Below are 11,999 nucleotides of genomic sequence, written 5' to 3' on the forward strand. Positions count from 1 at the left end.
ATATAGAATTACAGATAGATGATCTTGATCATGTTAGGCAGCTCACAAGATCCGACAATGATAGCACAATGGGGAGAAGACAACCATCTAGCTACTGCTATAGACCCATAGTCCAGGGGTAGACTACTCACACATCACACCGGAGGCGACCATGGTGGCGTAGAGTCCTCCGGGAGATGAATCCCCTCTCCGGCAGGGTGCCGGAGGCGATCTCCTGGATCCCCCGAGATGGGATCGGCGGTGGCGGCGTCTCAGTAAGGTTTTCCGTATCGTGGCTCTCGGTACTGGGGGTTTCGTCACGGAGGCTTTAAGTAGGCGGAAGGGCAAGTCAGGAGGGGGCACAGGGGCCCCACACCATAGGCCGGCGCGGCTAGGGGCCAGGCCGCGCCGCCCTAGGGTTTGGCCACCCTGTGGCCCCACTTCGTTGACTCTTCGGTCTTCTGGAAGCTTCGTGGCAAAATAGGACCCTGTGCGTTGATTTCGTCCAATTCCGAGAATATTTCGTTACTAGGATTTCTGAAACCAAAAACAGCAGAAAACAGCAACTGGCACTTCGGCATCTTGTTAATAGGTTAGTTCCAGAAAATGCACGAATATGACATAAAGTGTGCATAAAACATGTAGATAACATCAATAATGTGGCATGGAACATAAGAAATTATCGATACGTCGGAGACGTATCACGCCTCCCCCCTTACGGGCCAAACCTATTCACCGCCTAACGCGTGCCCGATGGTCGAGGCCACCTGAAGCGACGCCCCACTTGGCTCGGCCGAGTAGCGGGAGGAGGATTTTCGTGTTTCTAGTTTTTTTTTTTTTTGTTTTTTCCCAGTTTTTGATGGGTTTCTCGATTTTTAGCTGGTTTTCTTCGGTTTCGATGATTTCTGGTTCTTTTGAAAAATTTTAATACACGATTTTTTCGAATTTAAACAGTTTACATATTTGAATTTTTTAAATTTTAATTTATTTGATTCTGAAATTCTAAATCTCAACAATTTCTAATTTGAATAATTTTCAAATTTGAACAATTTTCAAATTTCAACATTTTTAATGTGAACTTTTCAATTTGAACATTTTTAAAATTTCAACATTTTTGAATTCCAACATTTTTCTTTGAATTTTTTTTAGAGTTTAAACATTTTCTAAGTTTGAACTTTTTCAAAATTTGAATAGTTTTTAAATCTGAATAGAACAAAAACAGAACAAAAAAAACCTAGAAGATCAAAATAGATAAGGGAACGATCAAACATGATGTAAATGGGGCGCACCAATGCAGCCCATGAGGCAATCTCTTCAGGCGGCGCTCCGGATAGAGGCCGCACAGAGCGGAGAGTAGGAGAAGCCCCCAGCATGAGCCGATCAGGTAGCATGCTATATTTTGTGTGTGGATTCCTTATCTATACCTAATAATAAAGAAAATAAGATTTCTTATTCATCCATTTTTTCTTGCTCCCAAATTTCGTGAATATTACAGCATCTGTCACCGGCAAGTCAAATAATGTTTCTTTCGTTCTATTCCCCGTCCGTCCAGCCCCGCACGAAAATAAACACTCCTTGACCTCAAATCCCTCGAGTTCCCTTTGTCCAGCTGGCTATTGTCTCCATAATATCTTGGATTAGGTTTGCAGGCCCTCCTTCCTTCCTAGACCTGCTCTTGTGCTGGGCTGGTGTAGCAGCAATAGCACCGTGTGTAACAGTAGGTGGCGACGGCCCGGGAGGCTAGGTCTTTCGTGTTTTTTAGTGTAGTGTGGTTGAGTTTTCTCTGAAATTTCGTCTCTGTTGGAATACAATTGCAAGCGAAAGCGAGAGGTCAACCCCTGCAGGGAAATTTCTCGCGGTCTGGAGTCTCTACGCGTAATGTAGACAGATTCCAGGAGAGTGGACTTCTGAATTTGGATCGCTACAAATCCTCCCCCACCTCGCAAGCTTCTCCAACGATTGCATTCTCCTCGACCTAGGGCCGGCCCATAGGCCGGGCAAACAGTGCGACCGCACTGGGCCCCCACGAGTCAGGGGCCCCAAATCTGGTGGAGGTAGTTCTATAGTGTCATTTGTAAATTCTGGTTTTGGGCCTCTAAATAAAAACGCCCAACCAGATCACCATTCACGGGAGAAACACACAAAGAAATCAACAATTGGCCCCGGTTGCCTTAAAGCAAAATACAATCATTGCACTTCTCTCGTGTTTGCTCTGGTAATCAACGATTCATCTCCTCCATGCATTAATTTCTAGGATGGTGTTGTCGCTGATGTGCTTTCCAATGTCACTGTTATTAATGGAGGCCAGTGGTACAACTTCATCGTTTCCCAAACACATGTCCTTCAAGACTTCAATGTCAACAATATAATTTCTTCCAAATCAAATAGCCGTTTGAGTTTACGGCGATGTCAAGCTCTGTTTTCGTCATTTCCATTCCACCTCAATCAACTGTCGAATAGATCATCTCTCTTTTCTCTTTTTTCATCCCAACAAGTCAAGATTTTCCTAGGAAAAGGAAAAAAACAAGTTGAATACTTGATTTCCATTTTGCCTTTTTAAAGGTCTTGATTGGATTTGAGAGAGTGCTTCCTACTGAAGAGAAAGAGGAAAATCATTCAGGTCATGTGGGTGTTGTCTTCTTTTTTATGCTACAGAACTGTGTGTCCTTCATCCAAATCAAGCCAGGTGCTTCATTTCCCTGTCTTGACCACTTTTATGCAGCTTGTACTACTTGTTTGGTGATATGTATTCTAGAAAATGATATTTTGTGGATTCATTATGATTTCTTACAATAATTATTAGTTCGCTTGATCGTGACAAATATATGTCATGTAGTGTCAGTTCTAAATTTAAAAGATCGTGATCTATGCTATGTACTAAATATTGCTTTATTTTCCAATCGAGAGTGTTTGATTGTTTGTGTGTGATGAAGGGCCCTTTGTTACCGCTTTGCACCAGGGCCCCGTAGAAGTATGGACCGGCCCTGCTCGACCCTCTTCTTGCTCCGTGTTCCAGGGGAATGGTGAGGCTAGGCGCCCTAGGCGTCCACCACGCCACGGCGGTCGATGACTTGGTCGGTAGTCCGGCCGCGCTAGTGCTCCTCGCGCTCGTCGCGACGGTGGCGGTGGCGGCCGTGGCCGCCTTCGGCTGCGCCAAGGAGCCAAGAAGCCGCGCCGGCAGGACAACAACGGCGTTTATTACTACGGCAAGGGCCATCCGCCGCCTCCTCCCGCCGGCGCGTACGGCTACATGCCGCAGCAGCAGAAGCAGGGGCGCAGCGACCTCGGCGCTGGCGCGGGGCTCGCTCTCGGCGGCGCGGCAGGTCTGGCCACCGGAGTGATCGTCGGCGAGGCGCTGAGTGGCGGCGGGTGCGGCGGGGGCGACGGTGATGGAGGCGGGTGCGGCGGCGGGTGCGGCGGTGGCTGCGGCGGTTGTGGCGATTGACGTGGTCGACCAATCCATCCTGTTGATTGGCTTGGGTTTGTGTGACGCAGGGCAGGGGTAACCGGGTTAATTATGCAGTTGAAGTTTCAGAACTGTGCATAGATTATACCTCTTTAGCAGTTTAGTTTGATATACCCGTACTGTACATGTTAATCTGTATAAATCTGCACTTGTTACGTGATTATATTGTTAAGTCAGCATGGCGCGCTTTGGCTTTCCGAATGTGCATGGTTTTCGAGTATCAGATGAGCAACGGCGCGAGCAGGCGCCGACCGAATTCAGCTTCCCGTGAACGTGGTAGATTATGACTGTTCCAGGGACTCATCTGGGAGATAGCTGGGCTAGACGTAGCAGTAAACTGGACAGCGTGGTGCGGATCAGGTCGTGCTCAACGACAGAGGGCGAAACGAGACCTTTCCGACGTCGAACTGGATTATTCCATCTGTGCTGCTGTGCACGTTTTCGTGAACCCCTTGCCTACTCGGGTTCCACTTCTGCTACTACAAGTATGCACGTACACAGGTAGGATCCGTCGTCTTTTTTTTTTTTTTTTTTTGAGAAACACAGTATAAACGCAGACGCTCACATACACGCGTATACACTCACCCCTATGAACGTACACACGCACACCCTACTCCTATGAGCACCTCCGGAAGACTGAGTCGGCGGATTGGATCTTGAAATTGACGAAGTCACCACAGACGCCTCGCTGTCGACGGGAACGTCGCCTCCCACTGAATGAATATTCCGCTTTTATGAGACACATAGATGTCAAACCCTGGGGTTTAAACTCTGGTGAGTTGGGGATACAACCATCCTCCTAACCACCTAACCTCAGGTTGGTTCTCAGGATCCATCGTCTTCGTTCGTACGTACTTCATAATTTGCGAGCGAAAAGTAACCAAGATCGAGCAGGAAAACCACGTACGTCCAAGCAATGGTGAGGCAGGATCCCCAGACCGCGCACGTCGCCGGATTCGTCCACGAACTCCGGGGAAACCCGGCCCTGATCGTACTCTTCGCCATCACGATGGTCGTCGTGGTGGCCATCGCCGCGTTCGGGTGCGCCAAGGGGGTCAAGAAGAAGCCCGGGAGAAGAGCAGCGCCAAGAGTGTCCAGTACTACGGCCGCCAATGAAGGAGATATGCCCTAGAGGCAATAATAAAATGGTTATTATTTATATCTTTATGTTTATGATAAATGTTTATATATCATGCTAGAATTGTATTAACCGAAACATTAGTACATGTGTGATATGTAGACAAACAAGAAGTCCCTAGTATGCCTCTTAAACTAGCTTGTTGATTAATGGATGATTAGTTTCATAATCATGAACATTGGATGTTATTAATAACAAGGTTATGTCATTGTGTGAATGATGTAATGGACACACCCAATTAAGCGTAGCATAAGATCTCGTCATTAAGTTATTTGCTATAAGCTTTCGATACATAGTTACCTAGTCCTTATGACCATGAGATCATGTAAATCACTTATACCGGAAAGGTACTTTGATTACACCAAACACCACTGCGTAAATGGGTGGCTATAAAGGTGGGATTAAGTATCCGGAAAGTATGAGTTGAGGCATATGGATCAACGGTGGGATTTGTCCATCCCGATGACGGATAGATATACTCCGGGCCCTCTCGGTGGAATGTCGTCTAAATGTCTTGCAAGCATATGAATGAGTTCATAAGAGACCACATACCACGGTACGAGTAAAGAGTACTTGTCGGGAGACGAGGTTGAACAAGGTATAGAGTGATACCGAAGATCAAACCTCGGACAAGTAAAATATCGCGAGACAAAGGGAATTGGTAATATATGTGAATGGTTCATTCGATCACTAAAGTCATCGTTGAATATGTGGGAGCCATTATGGATCTCCAGATCCCGCTATTGGTTATTGGTCGGAATGAGTACTCAACCATGTCCGCATAGTTCACGAACCGTAGGGTGACACACTTAAAGTTGGATGCTGAAATGGTAGTACTTGAATATGGAATGGAGTTCGAATATTTGTTCGGAGTCCCGGATGAGATCCCGGACATCACGAGGAGTTCCGGAATGGTCCGGAGAATAAGATTCATATATAGGATGTCATTTTATGTGAAATAAAATGTCGCGGAAGGTTCTATGGAAGGTTCTAGAAGGTTCTAGAAAAGTCCGGAAGAAACCACCAAGGAAGGTGGAGTCCACATAGGACTCCACCTCCATGGCCGGCCAGCCCTAGATGGGGTGGAGTCCCAAGTGGACTCCACCATAGGGAGCCGGCCACCCCCACATGGGAGGTGGAAATCCCACCTTTGGGTGGGAGTCCTAGTTGGGCTAGGTTTCCCCCTCTTATGGAAGGTTTTGGTTTCGGGTCTTATTCGAAGACTTGGACACCAACACTTGGGATCCACCTATATAATGAGGGGCCAAGGGAGGGGCCGGCCACCCCAAGACCACAAGCTGGCCGCCCCCATAGAGTGGCCGGCCACCCCTCCCAAACCCTAGCCGCCCCCTCTCCTCCATATTGCCCGCGTAGCTTAGCGAAGCTCCGCCGGACTTCTTCACCGCCACCGACACCACGCCGTCGTGCGGTCGGATTCAAGAGGAGCTACTACTTCCGCTGCCCGCTGGAACGGGGAGGTGGACGTCGTCTTCATCAACAACCGAACGTGTGACCGAGTACGGAGGTGCTGCCCGTTCGTGGCGCCGGAACCGATCGTGATCAAGATCTTCTACGCGCTTTTGCAAGCGGCAAGTGAACATCTACCGCAGCAACAAGAGCCTCATCTTGTAGGCTTTGGAATCTCTTCAAGGGTGAGACTCGATAATCCCTCGTTGCTACCGTCTTCTAGATTGCATCTTGGCTTGGATTTCGTGTTCGCGGTAGGAAAATTTTTGTTTTCTATGCTACGTTATCCTACAGTGGTATCAGAGCCGTGTCTATGCATAGATGGTTGCACGAGTAGAACACAATGGTTTGTGGGCGTTGATGCTCTTGTTATCTTTAGTTTGAGTACTTTGCATCTTTGTGGCATAGTGGGATGAAGCGGCTCGGACTAACTTTACATGACCGCGTTCATGAGACTTGTTCCTCGTTCGACATGCAACATGTATTGCATAAGAGGCTTTGCGGGTGTCTGTCTCTCCTACTATAGTGAAGATTCAATTTACTCTTCTATTGAAAACATTAGTATCAACGTTGTGATTCATGTTCGTAGGTAGATTAGATCTCTCTCGAAAACCCTAAACCACGTAAAATATGCAAACCAAATTAGAGACGTCTAACTTGTTTTTGCAGGGTTTGGTGATGTGATATGGCCATAATGTGATGATGAATATGTATGAGATGATCATTATTGTATTGTGGCAACCGGCGGGAGCCTTATGGTTGTCTTTAAATTTCATGTTGAGTAGTATTTCAAAGTAGTTGTAATAGTTGCTACATGGAGAACAATCATGAAGACGGCGCCATTGACCTTGACGCTACGCCGACGATGATGGAGATCATGCCCGAAGATGATGGAGATCATGTCCGTGCTTTGGAGATAAAGATCAAAGGCGCAAAGACAAAAGGGCCATATCATATCACATATGAACTGCATGTGATGTTAATCCTTTTATGCATCTTATTTTGCTTAGATCGCGACGGTAGCATTATAAGATGATCCCTCACTAAAATCTCAAGATAATAAAGTGTTCATCCTTAGTAGCACCGTTATCAAGTCTTGTCGTTTCGAAGCATCTCGTGATGATCGGGTGTGATAGATTCAATAAGTACATACAACGGGTGCAAGACATTTTTGCACATGCGGATACTAAGGTGGCCTTGACGAGCCTAGCATGTACAGACATGGTCTCGGAACACGTGATACCGAAAGGTAGAGCATGAATCATATGGTTGATATGATGAACACTTTGAATGTTCGCCATTGAAATCACACCTTTTCTCGTGATGATCGGGTTTAGGTGCGGTGGATTTGGTTCGTGTGATCACTAAGACAATGCGAGGGATATTGTTTTGAGTGGGAGTTCACTTAATTTTTTAATTATGTTGAATTAAAATTTGAACTCAATTTGTCATAAACTTAGTCTAAACTATTGCAAATATATGTTGTAGAGATGGCGTCCTCAATCAATTTTAATCAGTTCCTAGAGAAAGAGAAACTTAAGAGCAACGGTAGCAACTTCACCGACTGGTTCCATCATGTGAGGATCTTCCTCTCTGGCAGAAATGTGCAATACGTGCTTGATGCACCGCTAGGTGACCCTCCAGCAGAAACAGAAACCGATGAAGTAAAGAATGTTTACGCGACTCGGAAAACTCGGTACTCTCAAGTTCAGTGTGCCATCCTATGCAGTCTGGAATCCGATCTTCAAAAATGTTTTGAGCACCACGATTCTCATGAGTTGATGAAAGAGTTAAAGACTATTTTTGAAACTCATGCGGCCGTGGAATGCTATGAAGCATCGAAACAATTTTTCAGCTGCATGATGGAAGAAGGTAGCTCCGTTAGTGAGCACATGCTCGCCATGACCGGGCATGCGAAGAAACTCAATGACTTGGAAATAGTTATTCCTAACAGACTGGGGATTAATCGTGTCCTTCAATCACTGCCACCAAGTTACAAGAACTTTGTGATGAACTACAATATGCAGAACATGAACAAGGAGTTACACGAACTCTTTGGCATGCTAAAAGCTGCTTGAGATTGAGATCAAGAAAGAGCACCAAGTGTTGATGGTCAACAAGACCACCGAGTTTCAAGAAACAGGGCAAGTCTAAGGGAAAATTCAAGAAGGGTGGCAAGAAAGCTGCCACGCCTCCTATGAAACCTAAGAACGGCCCTAAGCCCGATGCTTGAGTGCTATTACTGCAAGGAGAAGGGACACTGGAAGCGTAATTGCTCCAAGTATATGGCTGATCTGAAGAGCGGCCTTGTCAAGAAGAAGAAAGAAGGTATATCTGATATACATGTTATAGATGTTCATTTCACTGGTTCTCGTTCTAGTACACGGGTATTTGATACTTGGTTCGGTTGCTCATATTTGTAACTCGAAACAGGAACTAAAGAATAAACGACAACTGCTGAAAGATGAAGTGACGATGCGCGTTGGAAACGGATCCAAGGTCAATGTGATCGCGATCGGCACACTTCCTCTACATCTACTTTTGGGATTAGTTTTAAGCCTAAATAATTGCTATTATGTACCTGCGTTGAGCATGAACATTATATCCGGATCTTGTTTAATGCAAGACGGTTATTCATTCAAGTCCGAGAATAATGGTTGTTCTATTTTTATGAATAATATCTTTTATGGTCGAGCACCACAAAAGAATGGCTTATTTCTGTTAGATCTCGATAGTAGTGATACGCATATACATAACATTGATGCTAAGCGAATTAAACTTAATGATAATTCTACTTATATGTGGCTATGTCGTCTTGGTCATATTGGAGTGAAACGCATGAAGAAACTCCATACTCGATGGATTACTTGAATCACTTGACTTTGAGTCACTTGATAGATGCGAAGCATGTCTAATGGGAAAAATGACAAAGACTCCATTTTACGGTATGATGGAGCGAGCTACTGACTTATTGGAAATCATACATACCGATGTGTGTGGACCAATGAGCGTAGCATCGCGCGGTGGTTATCGTTATGTTCTTACCTTCACGAGATGATCCGAGTAGATATGGGTATATCTATTTCATGAAACATAAATCCGAAACTTTCGAGAAGTTTAAGGAATTTCAAAGTGAAGTAGAAAATCAACGTAACAAGAAGATTAAATTTCTACGATCTGATCGTGGAGGTGAATATCTGAGTTATGAGTTTGGCATGCATTTAAAGAAATGCGGAATACTTTCACAATTGACACCGCCGGGAACACCTCAACGTAACGGTGTGTCCGAACGTCGTAATCGAACTCTCTTAGATATGGTTCGTTCTATGATGTCTCTTATTGATTTGCCGTTATCATTTTGGAGTTATGCATTAGAGACAGCCGCATTCACTTTAAATAGAGCACCATCAAAATCCGTAGAAACGACACCGTATGAATTATGGTTTAATAAGAAACCTAAGCTGTCGTTCTGAAAGTTTGGGGTTGCGAAGCCTATGTAAAGAAGTTACAACCGGACAAGCCAGAACCCAAAGCGGAGAAATGCGTCTTCATAGGATACCCTAAGGAAACTATAGGGTACACTTTCTATCACGGATCCAGAAGGCAAAATCTTTGTTGCTAAGAACGGAACCTTTCTTGAGAAAGAATTTCTCACTAAAGAAGTGATTTGGAAGAAAAGTAGAACTCGATGAGATTGATGAATCTATACTCGTTGATCGGAGTAGCGCGATCTGGAAGTTGTACCTGTACCGCCTACACGACAGCGAGAGGAAGCTAATGATAATGATCATGAAACTTGAGCGAGGAAACTCACGAACCTCGCGGATCGACAAGGGAACGTGCCACTCCTGATTGGTATGATCCTTGTCTAAATGTCATGATTGTGGATAACAATGATGAGGATCCTGCGACGTATGAAGAAGCGATGATGAGCCCAGATTCCAACAAATGGCAAGAAGCCATGAAATCCGAAATGGGATCCATGTATGATAACAAAGTATGGACTTTGGTAGACTTACACGATAGCCGAAAGGCATGTCGAGAATAAATGGATCTTCAAGAGAAAAACAGATGCTGATGGTAATATTCTTGTCTATAAAGCTCGACTTGTCGCAAAGGGTTTCAGACAAATTCAAGGAGTTGACTACGATGAGACTTTCTCACTGTAGCGAAGCTAAAATCTGTGAGGATTTTGTTAGCAATAGCTGCATTTTTCGATTATGAGATTTGGCGGATGGATGTCAAAACGGCGTTCCTTAATGGAGACATTGAGGAAGAGTTGTATATGGTACAACCCAAAGGTTTTGTCGATCCTAAAAATGCGGACAAAGTATGCAAACTTCAGCGTTCAATCTATGGACTGAAGCAAGCATCAAGAAGTTGGAACCGACGCTTTGATAAGGTGATCAAAGACTTCGGGTTTATACAGTGTCATGGAGAGGCCTGTATTTACAAGAAAGTGAGTGGGAGCTCTGTAGCATTCCCGATATTATATGTAGATGACATATTATTGATCGGGAATGATATAGAACTATTAAGCAGTGTTAAGGGTTATTTGAATAATAGTTTTTCAATGAAAGACCTTGGTGAATCATCATATATATTAGGCATCAAGATTTATAGAGATAGATCAAGACGCCTAATAGGGCTATCACAGAGTACATATCTGGACAAGATTCTAAAGAAGTTTAGAATGGACGAAAGTAAGAAAGGGTTCTTACCTATGTTACCGGGCAAGGTATTGAGTAAGACTCAAGGACCGGCTACGGCGGAAGAAAGAGAAAGGATGAGTAACATCCCCTATGCCTCGGCGATAGGATCTATCATATATGCCATGCTATGTACTAGACCGGATATAGCACATGCTTGTTAGTTTGACTAGTGAGATATCAAAGTGATCCGAGGAATGGAACACTGGACAGCGGTCAAGAATATCCTGAAGTACTTGAAAAGAACTAAGGATATGTTTCTTTGTTATGGAGGTGACCAAGAGCTCGTTGTAAGCGGTTACACCGATGCAAGTTGGAACACTGATCCTGATGACTCTAAGTCACAGTCTGGGTACGTGTTTATATTGAATGGTGCTGTGCGATGAGTGGGCAAGCTCGAAGCGAGTGCACGGTGGCGAAGTCTTCAACGAGAATCGAGTACATAGCGGCTTGAGGCTTCATCGGAAGCGGTATGGATGAAGAGGTTCATTGTAGAGCTCGGTGTGGTTCCTAGTGCATTGGACCCATTAATCATTTACTTGTGATAACATGGGTGCCATCGCCAATGCACAAGAGCCAAGGTCACACAAGAGGCTGAAGCATATCAAGCTGCGTTACCACTCGATTCGCGAGTACATCGAAGATGGAGAAGTAAAGATTAGCAAAGTACACATCGATCCGAATGTAGCAGATCCGTTGACTAAAGCTCTCCCTAGGGCAAAGCATGACCAACACCAGAATGCCATGGGTGTTAGGTATATTACAATGTAATCTAGATTATTGACTCTAGTGCAAGTGGGAGACTGAAGGAGATATGCCCTAGAGGCAATAATAAAATGGTTATTATTTATATCTTTATGTTTATGATAAATGTTTATATATCATGCTAGAATTGTATTAACTGAAACATTAGTACATGTGTGATATGTAGACAAACAAGAAGTCCCTAGTATGCCTCTTAAACTAGCTTGTTGATTAATGGATGATTAGTTTCATAATCATGAACATTGGATGTTATTAATAACAAGGTTATGTCATTGTGTGAATGATGTAATGGACACACCCAATTAAGCGTAGCATAAGATCTCGTCATTAAGTTATTTGCTATAAGCTTTCGATACATAGTTACCTAGTCCTTATGACCATGAGATCATGTAAATCACTTATACCGGAAAGGTACTTTGATTACACCAAACACCACTGCGTAAATGGGTGGCTATAAAGGTGGGATTAAGTATCC

At 44.4% G+C, this 11,999-nt stretch overlaps 1 pseudogene; it reads left to right on the top strand.

Annotated features, from left to right (window-relative positions):
- Window positions 1-2,999: 2,999 nt before the first annotated feature.
- Window positions 3,000-3,424, top strand: LOC124670981 (annotated as a pseudogene).
- The last annotated feature ends 8,575 nt before the right edge of the window (window positions 3,425-11,999 follow it).

This window comes from Lolium rigidum, chromosome 7 (assembly GCF_022539505.1).
Source record: "Lolium rigidum isolate FL_2022 chromosome 7, APGP_CSIRO_Lrig_0.1, whole genome shotgun sequence".
Taxonomy (NCBI): domain Eukaryota; kingdom Viridiplantae; phylum Streptophyta; class Magnoliopsida; order Poales; family Poaceae; genus Lolium; species Lolium rigidum.